We start from the raw sequence: 18,816 nt of genomic DNA on the forward strand, positions 1-18,816 counted from the left end.
CACACATTGTTGTTACAATATTCACGCACATACAAAATTGACACATACACACACAGCGCATGCATTTAACTTTGTACTATTGCACAGCGAATGTGACGAGATAAATTTGTTATGTTACTGTACAAAATAAATCTGAATTAAGTCCACAAACCGGGATTGAAGCGTCATCTTTTATAATTTTACTGACATGCAGCTGTGGTGATAAAGACGGTAAAATTGATGTAATTCATCACAAACATGCACTGTTTTAAAAACGTTTTAAACTCACTCTTGATCACATTTGATTATGATTGATGATCACAGAGAGCTGAACAGATTGTTTAATCCCAGTTGCTTTGTGCATATTCTGTCTTGTTGATAAGATTATACAGGTTACTATGGAAGCATGTTAATACACAGCTGTCAATCAATTTGATGGGTGCGGAAACTGAACTCCTGCATCAGGTAGCAGTGGGCCTCAAAATAGGAGCTATTTGGATCATATTTTAACGTCAGGAAATTAAAAAAAAAAAAAAAAAAGAGACGTAGTGTTATTATATCACTCCAACATGACTGTGGACACACTATACCTACACACATTTCTGTCTAAACAGCTACCAAAGGATGATTTTCATCATAGATGCCCTTTAAAGCAAACCCAATTTATCTATGTATAAACAGACATATTCTGACTACTGTCTGTAGTGTGTTCTAAATACAGTTCAATCAGGATCATTTCTTTATAATATCAGACCCATGCGTGCATCTGAAGAACCATATTTTCAGTGTGAATTAGGTTGCTGTTTTCTATTCCTGAATCACTTGAGTCTCTTATCACAACAATCCATTTAGTGGATCTACATCTGTAGCTGTACAACAAGGCCATGCCTCCAGAAAGCAGGGAATAGCAGCCCTTCTCAATATTCAATGAGGCACTTCTCTCTTTTTTTTCCTTCTCACACAGCCCCTATGACCCTGTCCTTCTCCCTCTCTTTTTCTTTCTCTGATTTTCTTGTGTTGAATTGTCCCCGCAGTGCTGTTTCTCCTGTCTGGTGTGTGTGTTCCTCAGCGTTTAACACAGGCCCCTCTCACCCTTCTCTCTCTCGCTGTAATCTCGCCATCTGTGCCTAATTGACTGAGTGTCTGACGTCTTTCTGCGGGGATGGAAAGACACCCGAGTGCCAGGGAGGGGGAAAAAAATGGAGAAGAGAGTCGATGGAGAAAGAGCTCAGTTGATGCCTCAATGCTTTTGTCACCACAGTGAACTTTGGCCTCTGTTGAGGACAATGGGGGTGGAATAAAAGCCTGCAACCTCTGTCTTTTCTGCTTGTGGATGTGAGGGAATCTTTCTATGTGGAAGAATACTGGAGTTCCACAGGTGTGAGAGGTCTTTTTTTATTGGATGAATTTTTTTTTTTTTTTTTTTTTTTTTTTTTTTTTTTTTGACAGGGCTAACAAATTCTTTAATTAGATTATTTTATTTAGATTTTTTTTTATTATTGGCAGTGTCACTTCTTTAAAAAAAAAATTTTTTTAATTTAATATTAATTATATAATTAAAATTATATAAATTAAAGTGTGATTAATTTATTAACCAAAATTATAAGTATTTTTAAAGTATTTTTATTTAAACTACTGCAATATTAATCGGACATACAGTACAAACATACATGCATACATACATGCATACATACATAAATGTATTCTGATATGCAGTTCGAAAACAACATGTCCATGTTCCATAAAATTAAAGTCACTGTATAAACAAAAACAACCAAAATCCTGAGGTGAAATGTTAAAAACCCTGTTTTTTATTTAATTTAATTTAATTTAATTTATAATTTTTAAAGGTAATTAGTTTAACTATTTCACACCTACATTCTAGTTTTTCAATCAATTTTCATTTTTTCAATTTCTTTCGGAGTCAATATGGAATTTACAGAGTTCTCATTTAATTTCTAAATGTGAAACTTTGACATTAAAGTTTTTGTTGTTTTTGATCGTTTTGAATAATTCACAAACAAAGAAGATTTGAAATATAGTGGTCCACTTTCATGACACGTTTAATGGACAAATCCACTCTCCATCTGTTGTGTGATCAAGGAAGTAATAAAACACCAAAATCATGGCGGTGAATAAATTATGAAAGACAATATATACAGTTGAAGTCAGAATTATTAGCTGTTCTGTGAATTTAGCTTTTCTTTTTGAAATATTTCCCAAATGATGTTTAACAGAGCAAGATATTTCCCACAGTATTTCCAATACTATTTTTTCTTCTGGAGTAGGTCGTATTTGGTTTATTTCAACAGGAAATTAATATTTATTATATATTAAATATTTATTTATTAATTATATATATTATATATAAATATTTAATTTATATATATATATATATATATATATATATATATATATATATATATATATATATATATATATATATATATATATATATATATATATATATATATATAATCTCCCTATTTGTTTTCAGATTGTCTACAGCAGGGCTTCCCAAACTTTTCAGCCTGTGATACCTAAAATAACATTGAAGTGACTTGTGACTCCCAAATTTATCTTAAGTGGTAATACATACAGTAATGTTGCTCATACAATAGGCCTATAGAAACACTAGCATATTGACAACACAAAAAACTGCAACAGTCTAACAATCATATCATTTTATAGTCATTTATTAATTTGTTTAATTTAAATTTAACCTCAACTAAAGAGACTGGTGGACACAATGTTTTCAGCACAAGTTTATTTTTGGTTTTAATTTTGGAGACTGCTAATCAGAAATCATCTTTAATGTTCAGTTGTGGCCCGCAATTATTTTTTATGTATTTGATTGCCATAAAGGTGTCAGAAATTTTAGTTAATTAAATACCTCATTACTTCAAATGGAGTAAAAGTTAAATGGAGTAAGTTCACAGTACTCATACAGAATAGTTTTTTAACTCAAATGGTTTTTGGCAATCAGTTTGAGTTGCCTTAACTTATTGGGTTTACAGTACTCAGTTGGTTTGAGTTTTCATTATTTATTGGGTTTTACTGTGCTCAAGTTTACTCAAATTGATTAGGTTCACAGCACTCATTAGGATTAGTTTTTAAACAGTATGTGAACAGAGTGTGTTAGTTATTTTACTTTTAAAAACTACTATTTTTATCTTCTCTGGGTTATAGTTAAAATATTGTAATTCTAATAGTAGAATAAAATTTATTTCACTTTTTTAAATCACCAAGCGCCGCCCCAGAGGGTCCAAACTCCCACTTATTAAGCAATATTTTTTTCCCTGATTGTCTAAAGAACAAACCTGTTATACAATGACTAGCCTAACTACTCTAACTTGCCTAAATAACATAGTTACACTTTAAGCTGAATACTAGTATTTTGAAAAATATTTTGTAAAATATTATGTACCGTCAACATGGCTAAGATAAAAAGTAATCAGTTAATATGCACTAGTTATTACAATTATGTTTACAAATGTGTTGGAAAAAATCTGCCCTCTGTTAAAAAGAAATCAGGGAAAAAACTATAGGGGGCTTATAATTCTAACTTCAACTGTATATATATACATTTTTCCTGAACCACCCCATTAACACACCCACCTCTTCCTCTTTGTCATTTCCATTTGTCACATCATACATCCTATTCTCTCCTTCACATATCTGGCCTCGTCTTGAGGATCAGACCAGCTAGTTGGACTTTGAAGCTCCAGCCAGTTGATAGTCTTTCTATCTCCCCATCAGGGCCTTTCAGATAGGGCGGCACATCACAGAAGCAGGCTGACAGAACATCCATCCAGCCTGGGTGACCAGCTTCCACAAGCCCCCCTCCTCTGTAAACCTCCCTGGATGACGCTCCTCTCTACTGCTCTTCAAACAAACGCTGCCTCTAAACTCCCAGGGAGCTCTGGTGCAGCCTCTGAGACGTGAGGATACTGAGGGATGGAGGGAAAGATGGAGAGAGTGAAAAAAAAATAAAAAGAAAGCGGGAGATCTTATATTTAATAAGTAAACCGATGCTGGCGCAGGGCAGACTGGTCTCTTGGGCCGGGCTCAGCCAGCCATTTCTCAAGCAAAGTGAAGGATTTGGGTTAGATACAGAAAGCCCACGAGATGCTCTCTGGCATTTTCCGCATGCGGAGGATATCAGAGCAGAAGGTGAGAGAAGGAGGGAGGGCGAAAGAAGGATATGCCCCTGGTCTCCATTCATTTTCGCTCTGTCTTAATGCCATTTGTGCAAATGATGATGGCAAATGCAGGTGTGAGAACTTCAATTCCTCTGTCAAAGGTGAGGGAGAGAACGGTAACTAGGGAGTGATTTTAAAAAAGGAGATCTTATTGGGGAAAGGCAAGGAAAAAGTCCTTGGCGAAGTTTCAATTAAGGCTTCGTTTTAATCACCTAGACCTACATAGCAATGAAAACGCATTCCCTCATGGTTGAGGAGAGAGTAGCAGCCATGTTCGATTTAATACAAAAAGGAGGTTCTGGTACCAGTTGCATCACAAGTTACAAATGGATACAAGCATGGTTGAATGAACAAATTCATGTTTACGTGGCTTAAAAAATTGTGGAAAAGTCAATTCTATGGAGTTAAGCCCCAGTCAGATTACACAATTTTGTAATCTGTGACACAAGATTAAACTGTTTCTTCTTGTGTAATGTGGCATAGTTCACAACAACCGGTACAATGTCTGCGACGCCTCATGACTCCATCGCAGAAAGTCTGGCATGTTTAATTTTTCTGGCATGTTTTAATTTTTTTACTGGCACAAATATGTAGACATCTCTATTCTCACAACAAGTTTCTGAGTTTTCTCAGCCTTCGGACCTCTTTGTTCTTCCGAGGTAATCTGGAAACACTGTCAGTGCTGCTAATACATTGTAAAAGCCTGTCTTTCTTAATCAAATTACTTGATTAAACTAATTAAATTGAAACTTATTGGCAATGGATGATTTTTATCATTAACAATGAAAACAGTTCGATATAAATGTCTCTGAAACTGTGAATATTTACTTTAATTTTATTTAGGCTGGATTGTATTTTATTTACCAAACCAGTTTGTGCTTTGGCGCTAAAGCATTTAGCGGACTGGTTTTGTCACCTCAGATGTCACCTCTGGCACGTCACCTCAGATGTTGTTCATCATTCTTGTTTCTCTATTGGATAAATGACCAACAAAAAATACATTTTTCAAACATATAAAAATTAAGATTTAAATTACAGCAAACAAAATTTGTTCAATAAGCATTTTTTTCCAAGAAAAATATACTAATTATTTTTTTGATTGTGCCCGTTCATTACTCAGCTGTGCAGATGGATGATTTGTTCCACTCTGAGGAAAATAAGGATTTCATTAATACTTCACTGTTAATGTTGCATGACAAACCTCTGTCATATATTTGCTATTTTTTTTAATATGTCATTATTTTGTCTTGAGAATCTGATTTTCCTTGGTGCTTATGTGCTTTCATTTTCTCTACTCAGGCGAGGAAGTGTTTAATAAGCAACCCATGAGTGGAAAATATACATTTAGATTTAAAAGAAAATATCTTCATATTAAAAAGAAATGATAGTTCTTGATAACGTCACAAAAATAGACCTCTAACTGCACCAGTTTGTAGTAAGTGCTTGTGACTTTAACTTTTGTTGCATGAGTGTGGGAGGTAACCGGAGTACCCGAGGAAAACCCACGCGAACGGGGAGAACATGCAAACTCCGCACAGAGAGTATCAACTTGCTCAGCTAGTGTTTGAAGCAACAACCCCCTTGCTGTGGGGCAACAGTGCTAGCCACTGAGCCACCATGTCACCCGAACTTAGAATTGATGGGGAGGGAGAAGGGATGGATTGGGGGGGGGTTTCAAAACGAAGATGAGAATTGAAGCTGGATATTTATATTAATATCCTAGTGATTAGTGATAGGGATCAGCTGTAGTCAATCCTATCACATGCTCTTCTCGAAATTAGTTTAAAAAAACTTCACTTAAAATAAAAATTGGGGGGTGGGGGGCGAGTCTGTTGCATGTTCTCCCTGTGCTCGTGCGGCTTTCCACCAGATGCTCTGGTTTCCCCTACAAGTCCAAAGACATGCGGTATAGGTGAATTGGGTAAGCTAAATTGTCCCTAGTGTCTATATGCTCACCTAATTTTAAAACATTATGAGGCGTGTTGTTGAAGCACTCAAGTCAGACAGTGCCAGAATCCATTAGTTTTCACTCCTTCTCGATGTGATTTTTGCAAATGATGATGGCAAAATCAGGTGTGAAAACTTCAATTCCTCTGTCAAAGGTGAGATAGAGATTGGGAACTAGGGAGGGATTTAAGAAGGAGATCATAATGGAGAATGCAAGTAAAAAGTCCTTGGCGAAGTTTCAATTAAGGCGCTGTTTTAAACACCTAGACCTACAGAGCAAAGGAAATCATATTCCCTCATGGTTGAGGAGAGAACGGAAGCCAAGTTTGATAAACAACTCCTACAAAACAGAGGTCTACTAGTTGCGTCAGAACAGTTACAGTTGGTTAGTAGTACTGTTGAACAGGGCTGCATGATATATTATTTCAGCGTCGATATCGCAATGTGTGCATTTGCAATAGTCAATTCAAATTTGCGTTAGTTTTAAGGCCTGTAATTGAGTAAGTATTTGAAGTGAATTTAAGCCATCTGAGCACAAGAAATGATAACGTTTGCAGGTTGAACATTAATTATATATATTAGCACAATGTAGACTATATGGTGTTATCTTAAAATTGATTTACTGTTTATTTAGTTAATAATTTTGCACTATTGTTTTACTTGTAATTTTTTATTATTTTTTATGCAGATTCGTTCACCTTCCAAATCCTCCCTGGCAATCTTAAATTATGAATTATTTACAATCACAGTTATTCAAGTAATCTAGTGAAATTGTATTCATATTGCAATATATATTACAGAAAAACTAAATACCAGAATAAGTTTTTTTTTTTTTTTTTCAATATTGTGCAGCTCTACTGTTAAATGAACAAATTGATGTTATGCGGTTTAGAAATGTGTGGGAAAGCAATTGACAAATTTCTGGTCCAGTGTTTTCGATACACTTAATAAAGTTATTATTATGAATCGAGACCCTAACCTCTTGACAGCCCTTTTTTGCATTTCTGAGAGTTGACTTGACTGTTGCAGCTCGCCAAGTTATTGCTTTTTTTTACTCTTTTAGCTAGATGAGCCATTCTTATCAAATGGAAACAGGTAATTCCTACATCACATTACATGTGGATACGAGAAATCTTTAGCTGCATAAAACTTTAAAAATTAAGATGTTTACATGCAGGATTTCTCAAATCTTTTTACAAGACCTGGAATCCTGTTTTAGACTATATCAAAGGCTTACCCTGTTCAGTCCAAATCAGCTCTAATACACAGTAAATATATTTTATTTTAATTAATTTATTTTTTTGTAAACTTTCTCAATTATTATTATTACTATTAATTTTTCTTTCATTTTTACTATTATTTTTTTCCTCAGAGGATATGTTCGTTTATAATTCAAACATTTTGTTTAGAGGGGAGAGTAGGAAAATAAGAAAACTAAGACAATCTTTAATTTTTCCTATGTTGTATTGTACACTACTATGTATGATCTTGTTAAAGACCAATAAAAAAGAAATTAAAAAAAAAAAATATGTGTGTGAAAGCAAGAACATTAAATGGAAATGGATGGATGTATATGCTAACTGTGACTTTGATCATAATCAGTGGGTTTTGTAGAGGGTTTTCTTGTTGTGTATGCGGTCATGTGGTCAAATCTGTTCATTAAACCACAAAAGTTCAGATCCATCGTCTAATGTTTAAACATTATGAGATGTGCTGTTGAGGCACTTATGCCAGACCATATTTAGATTTGTTGTCTGAGGTCGTATGTTTGGTTTGAAGGTGGAAACTTGTAAAGAGCAAAAGTTCATTTTTAACATAAATCCACACTATTTTGTAGCTATTAGAGCAGAAATTAAAGCTGTGAACTCGGTATTGGAGAGTAAGAGAAGGATATGCCCCTGGTATCCATCGATTTTCTCTCTTTCTTGATGCCATTTTTGCAAATGATGATGGCAAATGCAGCTGTGAAAATTTCAATTCCTCTGCCAAAGGTGAGACAGAGAATGGTAACAAGGGAGTAATTTAAAATGGACATTTTAGTGTGAAAACGGAAGAAAAAGAGTGGCAGAGCTTCAATTAAAGGGTTTTTTAATCACCTAGACCTACATAGCATTGAAAACACCCTGCACTTTGTATTCCCTCAAGACTGAGGAGAGAGGGCCAGCCATGTTCGATAACCTCCTTCTATGAAATGGAGGTCCCGGTACCAGTTGCGTCTGGAAGATGAGTAAAAGAAATAGGGCAAATCAGGCCTTAAGGCTTCACAGAATGAGCCTCAATTATCAATTTGTGACCTTTCTGGAATGATTTTAACTCGCATATATTTATAGCCATACCTTTTAACATGACGGTTCTCGAACAATGAGTTTTGAGAAACAAAAACCCATTGAACTGTTGAGGCAACGCCTGCCAGGAAAGACAAGGACTGTTCAAGGCCTTCCATCACCGTCCGTTTTCCTCCCAGCTGGAAGAGGAAGCAGTTCGTTTGGAGGTTCGGAGCCTCCAGGGGGAAGCCGACTGACTAGCTGTCCTTGCTCTCATGCCTAACACCGGGAATCCCAACGGGGTTTCAAGGTACAGCGACTCTGCTCCGTGGCAACGAATGAAATCCTGTCATATAAATAATGGACAGAAATGAAGGAGAATAGCTCACAGTAGCCCTGTTAGATATTTGCCCAGAAACCGCAGATGCTCTGGAATAGGCTTCATAACAGCCCAACTACAAAGGACTCCACTTCTGCTGGCCCTCTGTGGATATCGCAAGGGACAGCCAATCACGAAACCCGCTCCAGAACATTTAATTTGGGACTTTATGCTGAGGCAACTGCTGGTGATTGCTGTCTTTCAGATGCATCATATTTGTGTACAATAGAAACTATATTCTTATTAAACTACACAGCCACAAATATATATATATATATATATATATATATATATATATATATATATATATATATATATATATATATATATATATATACATATATACTGTATATATATATATATATATATATATATATATATATATACTGTATATATATATATATATATATATATATATATATATATATATATATATATATATATATATATATATATATATATATATATATATATATAAACATAATAAAAACTGGGCGAGGATTAGATACTTGGATTAAGAATTGGATACTTGTTATATAATTTAAATTTTGATTCCTCTTGTCTAATTTTTGCATGAACATCTTTTTTCACTTGCTACTCTGCCAGGAACTTCGCCGCGGGAGAGCACCTTTTATAATAATCTAAACATTTGTTTAGAGATGGACCGCAAGATGTGCTCAAAAGAGTGGCTATGTAGAACGATGGCAAAGCTAAGTGTTTGTAATAAAGTAATAAGTTATAAAGCAGGGTGTCACGACCAACATGACATTAAAAGAACAGCCTGTTAGCTTCATTATGCATCCCGGCTGCAACCAACAAGAGTAACTTTTTGATTGTGCTGAACAGTGTAAATTTTTATTTAAATATCTTGAGGTGAAATTGAACAGTGTATTCTCTCCGCCTCCTCATTCATAAACAGCTCAGAACTCAGGAGAGATGACTTTACACTCCGTCATTCATAATCTTAGCTGTTGTATTGGAGTCAAAATAATTTATCAAAACAGAATGCTCTTTTAACAGTCCTGATATGTTTAATCTTTTTCTTTTGCAAAGTTCCTCTGTCATTTTTCTTCAGCAAATTAGATTTTTTTAATATGCTTTATTATTTTAAAACCGAAAGCAGTGCCCGTAAATTTGTGTTTTACCTTTGTGAATGTTTTATTATGTGTATAGTCTTTAATATGCTTTTTAAATACATTTATTCTATTCAAAGCAGTTCTCAGACGTGAATTTATCCGCAAAGACGTACGTGGCATGAGCGTGAGCCTACATAAAGTTTTTAACCAAAAGACAATTCAATTCAATTCAGCTTTATTTGTATAGCGCTTTTACAATGTAGATTGTGTCAAAGCAGCTTCACATAAATGGTCATAGTAACTGGAACAGTGTGGTTCAGGTTTAAGTGTTTAAGTTCAGTTCAGTTCAGTTTAGCTCAGTTCAGTGTGATTTAATCATTACTGAGAGTTCAAACACTGAAGAGCAAATTCATCGATGCGTAGCTCTACCAATTCTGAACCATGCGAGGCAGTGGCGACAGCGGAGAGGGAAAAAAACTTCACCTGATGGGAGTGAAGAAAAAAAACCTTGAGAGAACCAGACTCAGTTGGGCACGACCATTTTAATTTCTCCGCTGGCCAAAAGTCTTGTGCAGAACTTCATTCGCCGTGGTTTATGCTGGAAGATGGCCTCAATGAAGACTCGTCTGTCCCTGGAGCGTCGCTGGAATCAGACACATGTTCTCCACTCCCCACGACCATCAGCGCAGCAGCAGCTCAGGATATGGCCTGGTCCCGGATATGGAATCCTTGGGATCATCACGTCGCTGGTCTTGGATCCAATCAGTGACTCCGCCTAATCTGAGGACCTCGGGATGAGTATCCCCAGGTGAAAATAGAGAATAAAGAGAATAATTAGCGTAGCTGCTGTTCATAGTGTATATAAGCAAGATGCAGAAGCCTGTGTGGAACCCGCTAGGTGATGCATTGAGTGTATGCTTTACTAAACAGATAGGTCTTTAATCTAGTTTTGAACTGGGAGAGTGTGTCTGAGCCTCGGACATTACCAGGAAGGCTATTCCAGAGTGTAGGAGCCATGAAAGAGAAGGCTCGACCTCCTTTACTTGATTTTGCTATTCTAGGTACTACCAGAAGCCCTGAATTTTGAGATCTTAAGGAGCGAGTTGGTTCGTAGCGAGACAGAAGGTTGGTTAGATAAACAGGAGCTAGATTATTTAGAGCTTTATAGGTGAGAAGTAATATTTTAAATTCAATACGAAATTTAACAGGCAGCCAGTGTAAGGAGGATAAAATTGGGGTTATATGATCATATTTTCTAGACCTGGTCAGAACTCTGGCTGCTGCATTTTGTACTAATTGAAGTTTGTTAATAGAGGATGCTGGGCAGCCAGCAAATAGAGCATTACAGTAATCCAGTCTCGAAGTCATAAAAGCATGGACTAGCTTTTCTGCATCTGAGATGGATAGCATATTTCGTAATTTAGCGATATTTCTCAGATGAAAGAAGGCAGTTTTTGTGACATGGGATATATGGTTTTTAAAAGTTAGATTGCTGTCTAATATGACACCCAAATCTTTTATAGTAGAGCTAAAGCTAACTTTGTATCCCTCTAATTGTAAATTGAGTTGCGAGATCTGCTGTGTGCAAGATTTAGGCCCAATAAGTAATAATTCTGTTTTGTCTGATTTTAAGAGAAGAAAATTGTTGGTCATCCAGTCTTTGATGTCTTTGATACACTCAGTTAGTTTAGAAAGTTCAGACGTCTCGTCAGGTTTAGTTGAAATATATAATTGAGTATCATCTGCATAGCAGTGAAAGCTGATCCCATGTCTTCTAATAATGTCTCCCAGAGGTAGCATGTAAATTGTAAACAGTAAAGGGCCTAAAACTGATCCTTGAGGCACCCCATACTTTACTGGGCAGATTTGTGAAGGCTGTCCATTAAGATTCACAAACTGGTAGCGGTCAGTTAAGTATGACTTAAACCATTGTAGAGCCTGTCCCTGGACACCTGTAGACTTTAAGCGATTTATGAGGATATTGTGGTCAATGGTATCAAATGCCGCACAAAGATCGAGTAAAACTAATAGCGAGACGCACCCTCGGTCAGCAGCTAAGAGTAAATCGTTGGTTATTTGCACTAAGGCGGTTTCTGTACTGTGGTGAGCCCTGAAACCTGACTGAAACACTTCAAAAATATTGTTCGTCTGCAGATAAGAGCATAATTGAGTGGAAACAACTTTTTCTAATATTTTAGACATAAATGGAAGATTAGAAATAGGCCTATAGTTAGCTAAGTTGTTGGTGTCTAGTTGCGGTTTCTTAATAATAGGCTTAATAACAGCTAGCTTGTAAGAGTTTGGAACATGGCCTATAGATAAAGAAGAGTTGATAATGTTAAGAAGAGGTTCTCCTATAGCAGGTAGCAGCTCTTTCAGTAATTTTGTTGGAATTGAGTCCAGCATACACGTAGCTGGTTTAGAGCTATTTATAATTTTTACTAACTCTTCATGTTCTATGATTTTGAAGCAGTGTAGGTTATTATTATGATTTAATGAAATATTTACAGGATTTGGAGTATAAGCCGGTGCAGAAAGTTTAGCATCTCCTATTTTCTGTCTAAAGCCTTCTATTTTATTACTGAAAAAATTCATGAAATCATCACTACTAATTTGCGGTGGAGTAGTTTGTTCCAAGGATGACCGATTATTTGCTAATTTAGAGATGGTGTTAAATAAAAATCTAGGATTGTTATGATTATTTTCTATCAGTTTGCGCAGGTGCTCGGTCCTGGCAGATTTTAGAGCCCTCCTATAGCTGGACATACTGTCTTTGTACGCAATTCTAAAGACCTCTAAATTAGTTTTTTTCCATTTACGTTCCAGGACGTGGGTTGCTGTTTTGAGCGCACGAGTATGACTATTATACCATGGTATAGTTTTAATCTCTCTAGCCTTTTTTAAATTGATGGGTGCCACAGTATTTAGTGTGCTAGTAAAGATGGCATCCATACTGCTGGTTACTACATCAAGATCATTTGAGTTTGCGGGTGCATTACGAAATAGAGAGAGATCAGGTAAGTTATTTATAAATTCATCTTTAGTTGACGGAACAATAGTTCTACTAGGGCGGAGTATTGGAGCGGGTTTGCTGATTTCAGGTAAACACAGCTTATATAGTAAGAGGTAGTGATCTGTAATATCATCACTTTGTGGTATAATGTCTACGTCAATAACCTCGATTCCATAAGACAGAATTAGATCTAATGTATGCTTTAAGCGATGGGTTGGACCCACAACGTTTTGCTTTATCCCAAGTGAGTGTATTAAATCCATAAACGCGAGCCCTAATGTATCATTAGCGTCATCTATGTGGATGTTAAAGTCTCCTACAATTAGCATTTTATCAGTTTTGACTAGTAAGTCAGAAATAAAATCAGAAAATTCTTTTAGAAATTTGACATAGGGTCCTGGGGGTCTATATATGGTGATTAAAGCGAGAGATAACATAGGTTTTTGTGTAGTATCTGGAAGCTGAACATTAAGCGATAATACTTCAAAGGAGCTAAACATAAGTCCGTTTCTCTGTTTAATATTAAGGAAATCACTAAAGATTGATGCAACTCCACCACCACGACCAGTTTGACGAGCCTCATGTTTATATAAGAATCCTGGAGGAGTTGCTTCATTTAAGCTAATATAGTCATTTTGTTTCAGCCAGGTTTCAGTGAGACAGAGTGCATTAAGATTGTTTTCTGTTATTATTTCATTAATGATAAGTGCTTTAGGTGCAAGTGACCTGATGTTTAGGAGACCAAGTTTTACGAAATTTGTATTTTCACTTTCTACTGGTTTTTCTGGTTTGATTCTTACTAGATTTTTCCTGGAGCACACAGTACGTTTATTTCTTAATCTAATAATACGAGGAACAGACACAGTCTCTATAGGATTCGCCAGATATGCGTTACTGATGTTTAAGTGGGGTGAACAAGAGTCTAGGTGGCTATAGTGTGAATTTTGTGAATTTTTACCTGCTAGTCAGATGGTGCGAAGTAGTCTGGAGATGTTGTCCGACAGGAGTTCAGCTCCGGCTCGACTGGGGTGCAGGCCGTCAGGACGGAAGAGCCTAGGACGCTCCCAGAAAAGATTCCAGTTATTAGCAAAGAGCAATTTCTGTTCTTTACACCATGTTATTAGCCATTCATTCAAAGCTAAAAGTCTACTGAACCTTTCATTTCCTCGGCGGTAGGTAGGAAGCGGCCCAGAAACGATGATCTGCGTGGCGGGCGAGGTGCGTCGAACCGTCTCGATCAGGCTCCTGAAGTCCTTCTTCAGGATCTCCGACTGCCGGAGCCCGGTGTCGTTTGTCCCCACGTGGAGGACAACGGCACCAGGGCTCTCGGCAGCGCCCAGGATGGTTGGAATCTGTGTAGAAATATTTCTCACACGGGCACCAGGAAAGCAGAAAGTACGTACTTTATTACCTTTTGAGGAGGCGGCACGGACGTGACGAACGATCGAGTCACCGATGATGGCCACATCGGGACCCGACTCGCGGAGAGGGGAGAATCGGTTCTCCGTGGAGATCTCGAACACAGGAGGAGACGTTCTGCCCCGGGATCTGGGAAGCACCTTGCGCGGCTGCACCCAGGCGCCGTGGTAGCCGGGTGTCGGCGTGAACGACGCCTGGCTGAGCCGCGCCCCGGGTGCGCTGGGCCTGGACAGAGAAGGACGCGGGGTTGAGGTAGAGGGAATGATGTGGTTGTAATTTCCACGTACCTTAGGTGATGAGACGGCCTTAGCATTGGGTACGACGAGAAGTCGTTCCCGTAGCCGCGACCGTCTTACCACCAGCGCGCGGATCTGGGACTCCACTTCTTCCAGCTCCAGCTCCAACGCCTCCATCGATGCTTCTCCTGCACACAAGGACAGAGACGGAAGCAACATTTTACGGGGTAAAGAGCAAAGCCAGTAAGTCAAAAGTGTATGGTTAAAGAGGTTGGTAGCTTTAGCTGACCAGCGGCGCTAGCAGGCTAAAGCTACAAACAACAGGCGGATGCTCGAGGGACAGACCGTTTTTAAAGCAGTTTTGTAAATGTATTTTATAAATGTATTAAGGGTTTGGTCACCCTAAGTAGGAGAGACAAATACTTAGCGAATGAGGAAGAATTTAATGATTAAGATTTAAATTGCGAGTAAATAGCAAGTCCAAACTTCAAGCACACAGTGTGTGACCGAACGGAGACAGTGACGCCAGTGACGTTACTCGAGCATGCGCACTTCCACTCGAGCATGCGCACCAGGTAATTTAATTACTTTCGATGTGCTAAAATATTTGTTAAACGAATGTTATGTTTTTTTTTTTAAGTATAGACATATTAAAACTGCAAAACAGTATAAAGTTCATGGTCTAATTAGAAAAAAAGGAAATGAGTTATCTATTTCATTATTTAATGCATAAAATAGGCTAGTCTTTAAATAAAGTGAGTTTAATTGATCTGAAACTTTTATAACATTGTATTTTCTTGTAAATAATAACATTTGCATCAGATTGATTGAAAACAAACCTGCAATCTAGACACAATCACCTCATGCTTGTGATGTGGTCCAATCTGTAAACTCCACCCATTAAACTAACGCTTGGTCTTTATACTGTAAAAGCACGACAATACTTAATTATTGATCTTGGGCCACAAATACCGTTATCGTGATAATAATATGATTAATAGTGCAGCCCTAATAGTAACTGATATTATTTTTGTTATGTTACAGTTTGATGTGAATTTTACGTTCACATTTATGCAGTTTTTATCTAAATCACAGCAGCATGCATCTATGAAGTATGTAGTCTGATAAATGAAGAGTTCAGATGCAAAAACCATCAGAAATGTCCATGAAAAATGATGAGCATTATTCTCAGCCTCCTTTGGTTATGTTGATTTATTTCACTTTGAACATCATGAAAAAAACTTAATGTGAAATTATTGAACCTACACTCAGGAGCCTGGTAAATATGCTCATTTTAGAAGAACATTAAGACAGCATTTGAGGTTTTTGCATCTTGAACTATTCAAATATGTATGCATAAGTCACACAGCTGTTATTTCTAACTTTCTAGAATGTTTAAATATGCGATCTGTCAGCCAATCGTACCATTAACTTCTGAGTGTAAAATCTGTCAAGCTATTCCGGGTTTCTTGATGAATGGGGTCAAAACGGGACAGAAAATAGCTTATGTTTAAATTATGTTTTTGATGTCAAAATCTTGTAAACCTCAAGATTAGAAGTGATGCACAAGCATATTAAATAAACAAACCTGTTACGTGACCAATTTAAAAGGTTTGTAAAAATGCAACTGTGGTTTCGCAATCGCTAAATCGTTTTTGTACAACAAGGGTATGAATACCTTTGCATATATCCGCTCTCACAGCATGTCCCTACTGATCGTTGCATTAAAATATCAAAAAACACCATAAAAATGTCAAAATCAGACACGTAGACTAAATGAAAGAGAACAAAATGTGCTTACATTTTCGAACTCTGCTCCCCATATGCATTTTTATTAAGCCAACTTCACAGGTCTAATCTAACACCCAATACATGTCACTGAGCGTTTCCATAGTTTTTCAACGTAAACATGTTAGAGAGACACATTCACATCTCGCATATTTTGCAACACATCGTACAGCATTCTAAAAATACAGTGCTATAGAGAAGTTCAAAAATATATCTCTAGACCTTTAGGCATTTATTTTCATTCCACTAGCATGTGTCTTTGTATGTGTAAATGCAAAAATGTGTTGTGTGTGAATGGTTTGAAATGCTGCCAGTTTTTATTTTAGAGCTATCATGCAAAAAAGGATCCTCAGTATGGAACTTTCATTATAGCAACGATTGCCCGTGCATTCATGAAAACTTCTGTATTGAGTTGTGCAGAAATGAAATTGTAATTTTTTAAATATAGATTTACAGTTGCAATTAGAATTATTAAACTCCCTGAATTATTAGCCCCCGTTTATTTTTTGTTAAACGAGAAAAAATTTCAACACATTTCTAAACATAATAGTTTTAATAACTCATTTCTAATAACTGATTTATTTGATCTCTGCCATGATGACAGTAAATAATTTTTTGACTAGATATTTTCAAGACACTTTTATACAGCTAAAGTGACATTTAAAGGGTTTATTAGGTTAACCAAAACAGGGTAATTAGGCAAGCTATTGTTGCTCTGATGGTTTGTTCTGTAGACTATCGAAAAAATATATAGCTTAAAGGGGCTAATAGTTTTGACCTTAAAATGTTTAAAAAAATAAAAAAACTGCTTTTATTCTAGCCAAAATAAAACAAATAAGACTTTCTCCAGAAGAACAAATATTATCAGAAATACTGTGAAAATGTCTTTGATCTGTTAAACATCATTTGTGAATTTTTTTTAAAAGAAAAAAAAAATCAAAGGAGGTTTAATAATTTGGATTGCAAACTGTTTTTTATTTAGAAATTGGTTGTACATTTTACAAATAATTACAGAAAAAAAATAAATACATAACACATTATGCTCTGTAGGGGAAGAAATGTCCGGTTGGAAGAGGTGTGCCAGAGCGGTTCACCTGGGCTTTGGCGCAGTACGCTTGTAGTGTGAGTGCAAAGTGCGCCTGAGGCCAAAACAAAAGGCGCAACGTCACTTTTAGGGGACTGTTTCATATAGATTTATTAATCATTCTTATATTTCAGTGAACACAATGGATCTGTTCTGCAAACAGTTCTGTGTGTCACTGCATCTCAAACAACTAAAAATAATACAAAACAATATAACTGAAGCAATCTCCACTGTGCTGAGCTAGAGCGGTTCTCTTTCTGTTAAACTGAACTGTTGCATCATCGATGATGTAAGGTGCAGTAGGTAAAAATGAAATGTGAGTGCAGGCTGAGGGGGGGGAGGGAATGAGGACAATTGCGCTTTGGCATAGTTCAAGGCAACTGTATCTAATGTGAGTGCGCCCTAAGTGGTTGACTTTTTTTTCCCATTGGAATACATGCAAACATACAATTTATACAGCATACAAACAAACTGAAATTTTACTAATATATCACTACATCTGAACCTTTTTTGCTGCAAAGTCCTCGATTATATCGCCATATAGCCCATTAAAGTTAACCCAAACCCAGAGGTGCTCTACTGGGCTCTCGTAGACGAGAATTAATGTTAAGTCTTACCTCTCTGACTCATTATCTATCCTTTTTGCGTCATAGCCATGCTTAGTCAAAATAAAACCATCATCATATTTCATCATACATCAACTTTAGCTTGTCGCTTATCACAAAACTAGATGTATGCCAACACCTCTGCATAAAAGGCTTTTACTCCGGTTTCACGGCGAATGAGCTGGGGCGTATTTTATCGACATGCATATAAATAACCAACTTGATCTTATGAGGAAAAGTAATTTACGCTTTGTCAGTTTAGTGGCTAATTCAGTCGAAAGAAAATGTAAGATTTTAAAAAGGAGGCGTGGCACACAGCCCCACCCCTAAAGTCAATCAATCATTGGTGGATTGAGCAAATGGTTCTAAATTGTACAAATGAGATCGTACGAATTCATACGAATTAGCCACTGAATCAAAAAGTTAGGAAATTTAGTGAGATTCTATTAGAAACAAATGTGATTCACACCAGGAGCAGCAAGTGTGAGGTGTGCGGGAATGGTTTTCTGCACGCATGCGTCAATTTACTTTCACCAGAGTTGTTTCTGTTTCACAAAGATAATAATAAACTTGAGTGTGACAAAGACACCAAATGTGAATGGCCCCCAACTTCTTTATTCTGGGATTGCCATTGCCTATGCAGAAATCCACCACTGCTGCTGGTTCAAACAACATATTTGAAATGCTGAAACAACACAATTCTTGACTTTTTTGGGGGGACAACTTAATTGTTTTATGTTTAATAAACTTAAAACTGTAAAAAAAAAACATTAAGTGAACTTAATTTGCATTGGGATGACAGAATGGGATTGTGTGGAACCCAT

At 36.6% G+C, this 18,816-nt stretch overlaps 1 long non-coding RNA gene across 4 annotated transcripts in view; it reads right to left on the reverse strand.

The window, feature by feature from the left end:
* Window positions 1-18,816, reverse strand: part of LOC141376633 (uncharacterized) — a 199,241-nt gene that overhangs the window by 99,974 nt on the left and 80,451 nt on the right. Inside the window, exons 3-4 of one of the 4 annotated variants that reach the window (XR_012387226.1) lie at window positions 8,465-8,738; window positions 6,968-8,344 (exon numbers count right to left, since the gene is read on the reverse strand). The exons of 2 other annotated variants lie outside the window; for them this stretch is intronic. This is a non-coding gene — a long non-coding RNA (uncharacterized lncRNA). Of the gene's footprint in view, window positions 1-3,366; window positions 3,930-6,967; window positions 8,345-8,464; window positions 8,739-18,816 lie in introns of those variants that run through there. One more of the 4 variants, XR_012387224.1, reaches the window with a different exon arrangement.

This window comes from Danio rerio, chromosome 11 (assembly GCF_049306965.1).
Source record: "Danio rerio strain Tuebingen ecotype United States chromosome 11, GRCz12tu, whole genome shotgun sequence".
NCBI classification, from domain to species: Eukaryota; Metazoa; Chordata; class Actinopteri; order Cypriniformes; family Danionidae; genus Danio; species Danio rerio.